At 30.8% G+C, this 6,310-nt stretch overlaps 1 long non-coding RNA gene across 1 annotated transcript in view; it reads right to left on the reverse strand.

Annotated features, from left to right (window-relative positions):
- Nucleotides 1-620: 620 nt before the first annotated feature.
- Nucleotides 621-6,310, reverse strand: part of LOC106876640 (uncharacterized) — a 134,817-nt gene continuing 129,127 nt past the window's right edge. Inside the window, exon 3 of the long non-coding RNA XR_001410274.3 lies at nucleotides 621-893. This is a non-coding gene — a long non-coding RNA (uncharacterized LOC106876640). The remainder of the gene's footprint in view (nucleotides 894-6,310) is intronic.

Genomic DNA, 6,310 nt, shown 5'->3' on the forward strand with positions numbered 1-6,310 from the left:
CCCCTAACTATATATTTTTTTTGCTTTTTGTTTCCTGCCGATATACGCAAAATACAGGGTCTACCAGATGCACAGTTTAACATCTCACCTTTAATGCACGTCTGATGACGTACCAATTTTACGTTTGAAACCGCAAATATTACGTATATTTTCAAGATGAACTTTCGCGTACGTAAACTGGGGATGAATGCAGAGTTGGCACAGAAACATCTGTAACTGATCATTAAAGATGTCCTAAAGTATTTCCTTGCATTATTATATAGTTTATATATACGTATACGTATATTTTCATCTATGTATATATATATAAATATCTATGTGTATACATGTGTGTTTGTATGTGTGTGTATGTGTATGAGTACATTACATCAGAATGAAACGTACGAGTTATTGAATGTAGAGCTTGTCCAGGTAGCAAATTCGATAATTCAATACTCTTTTTAATGTCAATAAAATAATAAAGGTTGTATAAATGCACGCATGAAAAATTGCGATATTTATTAGAAATATGAAACAAAACATTCATGTCACTACACAGGCGCATACAGCTATCACAAAAATGCACTTATCCATTATCAAACAGGAAAAATACATGAAAGTAAGTAAAACAAAGCAAGGAATGAAAAATATATTTTATTTTATTTTTCTGGTGAACATTTAATTTCGAAATACTTGAGGTTCTGATTTCAAATCTCAGAGGCGTTTAACTTTAATAAATATATTACTATGCATTTTTTCGTTTCCATGAAAGAAAAGGCAACATCCAATTTCAGCTTGTTTGTTCAATCTCACTAATGGAAATAGTAATATCAGAATCAGTAGTAGTTGATGTATCTGGACTTGTGTTGTATCAGCAGCTGCACGATTTATTGTCATCGAATTTGGAGCAGCATCTGAAAAAAATAACAGAAATCATAGTATTATATGGAGTAGCAAATATATGACAAAGAGTTACGTTTGAATTAATGGTTTGAAATTTCAGCACATTGCCTGCATAAGATAATACACGTAAAGTTTTAGATTTCTCGAAGAAAACGCAGGCAATTTGCACACAGTAGACGCTCTTTTGTAAGCTTGGAGGTTTTTATAATTTTAGCCTGACAATTTCATATATAAAAAAGAAAGAATAGAAACAAAAGTTAGAAATGTTTGTATTTCACTTCTTTATTTACAAGTCAAGTTGTTAACTAATATACTATTTGATTACATATATATATGTTAATTGTTTAGCGAAATAGTCAGTCGGTGTGTTAAAATCTATTCATGGCATTTTATGATAATCGTCTATGTGCTGGTTCATGCTTAAATTCTGTCGCGAGAAAAGACAACAGGCGATTGTGTTTATAAAGTTGAGGTAAAACGTTTACACACACACACACACACACACACACACACACACACACACACACACACACACACACACACACACACACTCACACATTCACTCACTCACACACACACATACATACACACATGTATATATACATACACACATATCTATAATATATCCATGTATGTGTGTGTGTATGAGAGAGAGAGAGTGCTTTTTTTTTATCTCGAAAACAGCTGTACATTAATCTGAAGTTTTTTGTATAACATCTATTATATATTAATTACAAAAGTAGGGACAGTGACTTCGAAGTTTCGACTTGCTAGTTTTCATAGTCCGATGAAGGCTAGAAAGCCGAAAATTCGTCGTCACTGTTTATCACTATTCCTGTAAAATTTCACATGTGTGTGTATGAGAGTGTGCGAGCATGTATGTATATGCATATAACATATATGTGTATTTGTTTATACCTCTATGAATAATATTAGTATCTGAAGAAATATTGGTTGTAGTAATAATTCATTGTTGTTATGGCAGTGGTGATGAAACTATGTCAAGTATAACGATGTATTTCAAGAAAATCAAGTTGCTTGTCTGTCATGGTTCAATGACCTAATTTTAATGTCTGATGTTTAAAGTTTCTTTCAGATACCAATTTTTTTTTTCTCATTTAAGCCAATAAATATCGATATTATTTCTATTTGATATTTCTTCTTATGTTTTTTCTTTCTAAAATCTTGTGTCAAATGGATTTCAGAAACAACTTGAAAAGTTTGCATATTTGAAGTGGGACTCTTTGACACGCTCCATTTACATTCATAGCCTTCACTTATAGACGAAGAATATATTACACATGCAATATTAAACGAATATTTTCGATTTATTAAGTTCACCAGAAGAGGAAAATGCAGCAAGAAATCCAATACAATGCCATTTGTAGCAGATAAAACTATGATAGAACGGGAACACAGAAAGATTACTCAATCAACGAAAAAAATATTCATCTCATCAATTTCTGATGCGTTTGTTATATTTTTCATTTTAATTATTTATTATAGTTCATCGGAATCATTTCTTTTTCTCATTTATTTGGTTTTCAAACCATTTTGTTTCATTTTATACTGTCTATATTTTTCGTTTATTTCGTTTATAACTATTGAATTTTTGCCTCTTTAAATTCCAAAGTAGTTATGGATCAAGGAATCTTGAGTGGATAACTTTTATTCCTAAAGAATTTACATCTAATCATATGGACAATATTAATAAATAAATAAAAGATAAATAAATAGGAAGGAATTTAAACTGCATTCTACAAACATCTGAATGCTAAGATATTTTATTATTTGCAAAATTGAAATTGCAATTCATTTAAAAATCTCTCCAGTTAATTATGCATATATATATTTACCAATTTACCTATCTGCCTATAACTATTTACACCTGCACATATGATATATACGATATATATATATATATATATATATATATATATTATGATTGACCGTTGACTGAACACTATTCAATTTTTTTTTCTCCGTGTTTTTCTCCTTGTCTCCGTATTCTTTCTGTTGAAGAGCGTAGCTCGAAACGTCAAAGACTTTCCGTATTCCCGAGCGTCATACTAATATATACTTTTGTTATTTACACCACCTGTCCTCGTCTGTTGTTATTTTTTGTATATTCTCCCATATATATATATATATATATATATATGCACATACATACATACATACATACATACATACATATATATATATATATATATATATATATATATATATATATATATATATATGGCACAGAAAGTGCGTCAATAGTTAGCTGGAGGAGATATTCTCCTGGGGCTGCAAACTACAGTAGAATCCACCGTTAAGGGTTAGCCATATTTAAGTGGAAAATATACTTCACGGTATATATATATATATATATACTCATACACGCATCATTATACATATTTCATCAGGGGCGTGGTTATTTGTGTTTAATAATGAATAAATCATTACAGAATATTACGTAACTATGCCATTTCGTCAGGATTAATCACTTTAGTCTCAAATTCCCAAAATCCGATGTCGCTGTGGTATTCATAATGACAGTTATATTCTGTTTATCATAAATCTTTGTCATTCCTTTGAATATTCTGATGAACGTAAGCATGAACGCTATTAAATATTCGTAATGGCGACGGGACAGTTGGCCTATCTGCACATATTGTACCTGTTTCCAGGCCAATTACAAATTAGGTATTTCTCGAAGATATAATTATGTGGGCTTGTGGCATACAAACTATGTCCCGCTCCCTCGATCCCTTCGGATACTTCAGCAACGTCTCTATCATTAAAATGAACCATATTTTCAAATCAAGTAGAATATTTCTGTGCAAGTTATGTTGAACATCATCAATTAGTTCAAATTAGATTTGGTAAAACTGTTGAAAGCTTCATTGCAGCTATTGTTTTTTACAAGTCATAACTTTCTGTATGAGGGCGTCTTTGAGATTCCTTAGAACGAGTTATTTGCAATATCCTGATCGATCTGGTAGGGAAAATTCCATTGCAATGTGTTTCATTATACTGCGCTTTTAAGGTAGAGTGAGTGAGAGAGAAATATGGGGAGGGAGAGAAAGTGCGAGGGAGAGAGAGACAGATGGATAGGGAGTGAGAGGAGATAGAAAAGATGAGAAAGAGAGATGTTGTGATGGCGACAGAGGAAAAGGTATCCGTAGTCGTTAGAACCACATATTTCGGTGTATGTATAATCGCTAATATTCTGCATCGTACCATATATTCGGTATACCCCAGAAAAGCGTTTTATCTTTCAAGGAATCAATTGTTTAATTTTTCATATTTAATGTAAGGAGGGAAAACATTTTGATATGCATACGCATGTAGGTGTGTGTGTGTGTGCGTTTGTGTGTTTGCCTGTGCGCCCGTTGGTGTATTTTTATACAAATTGTAAATGTATGTCCATATATTTTGCCATCATTTATGAAAGACAGTGTGTTGAAGTTATTGGAACTGGTGATTAAAAAGATGAGAGGCGTAACTGGGAGATGATTTATTGAAAAACAAAATAGTAACATTAACGAAGTTATATTTTAAGATATTGCCATTTGTATAAAACTCTTTAGAGGGAAAGAAATAACGATGAATACAAGGCACAGGGAAGGATTTCTTTATATGGCTTAAAGAATTATGGAGTGGAAAGGGAGATATTAAAATAAATATATGTTATATGTATATATAATTAAACACACACACACATACACACACACACGCACACACACACATACACACACACACACACACACACACACACACACACATACACACACACACACACACATATATATATATATATATATATATATATATATATATATATATATATATATATATGTTATAGTCATACTCACACATAGGAATACACAAGCATTCCGAAAGAATACTCAAAGAATACGGCTTAGGGCATTAAGGAGTATTATATACATACATACATACATGCATATATATATATATATATATATATATATATATATATATATATATATATATATATATATATATATATATATACATATATACACATACTTATATATGTGTGTCTGTATTTATGTGTAAGTGTATGTATGTATACACATGTGTATGTATATAAATTAATGTGTATATATATGCATACATACATACATATATATATATATATATATATATATATATATATTTTTATATACGCACACACACACACGCACACGCACACGTACACACACACACACACACATATATATATATATATATATATATATATATATATATATATATATATATATATATATATATATATATATATATATATTTCGTTCCACACACTCACGCACTACATGCGCAAATATTATACATTATTCCACTCCTTACCACCCCAAGCAGTAAATGCATCACCATCTCCACTCTTTTCCTAATTTCTTTTAGGTTATTTCTTTAAAAAAATGTAATAATAATAATTATAAAAAGAAAACGTTATCTTCCTCCATTATTCATATATCAACATCTCAAAATATAACTTCAGCAGCTTTGCTGCAAACACTAAATACACTTTTATTTTAAAATATGTTTTCATAGAATTATTTCTTTTCAGATTTTCATGCCTAGATTTAAAAACGAACACAACGCAAGTACATCTATCCTTGCGTGCTATAAATATATTTCCTCAATCAATCGACCTCCTTAATTTTCTCTTATCTCATTCACATTCCAAAAAAACCCTGTAAAGCACCACATGCATTCAGCCACTCCTATTCTTTCCTTTTCACGGGTAAAGGTAAGGAAAACACATTCACTTTTCAGACCGCAGTGCAATGCACCAATACTTTATATTGTTTCTTAAAAAAATTTTTTTAACGATGTAGCTGATTGAATTCATCATGTATTTCTTAATGCTTGTATCAATGTCATTAATACCTTTCGAGGTCGATATAATCGACTATCCCACTCTCTAAAACATTTCAGGTTTTGTGTCTATCGCAAAAGGCAATATTTATAACGTGAAAATTACATATATACTGACTGATATTTATAATTTACCACGCCGTCGTTACGTCTGCATACATATGCACACTATCTGTTATTTTGCATGACGCGATTTTGTATAGTATATATTTTGAAATGCCGGATGGAATATGTTGTACTATTTGTTTCGGTTCATTGTTTTCCGAGTTAAAATAATGTTAAGTTGAAATACTCGAAATTTCGGAATCGATATTTGTTCTAGTGGTGACAGTTTTTTTTTTTTTCTAATTTCTCTGTCTCTTTCCACTAAATCAGCTATTTTTTCGAGAAAATATTTGTGGGTGACTGCATATAATGCTTCTTGAGAATTTCTGAGTGCAGGTCTATGAAAATTTTGTAATAGATAATTGCTATTTAATGGAACCCGTCCTTTTCTACACATCGATCGATCCCACGATCGATCGATGTGTAGAAAAGG

The sequence above is a fragment of the Octopus bimaculoides genome, chromosome 12, assembly GCF_046866305.1.
Source record: "Octopus bimaculoides isolate indiv1 chromosome 12, ASM4686630v1, whole genome shotgun sequence".
Taxonomy (NCBI): Eukaryota; Metazoa; Mollusca; class Cephalopoda; order Octopoda; family Octopodidae; genus Octopus; species Octopus bimaculoides.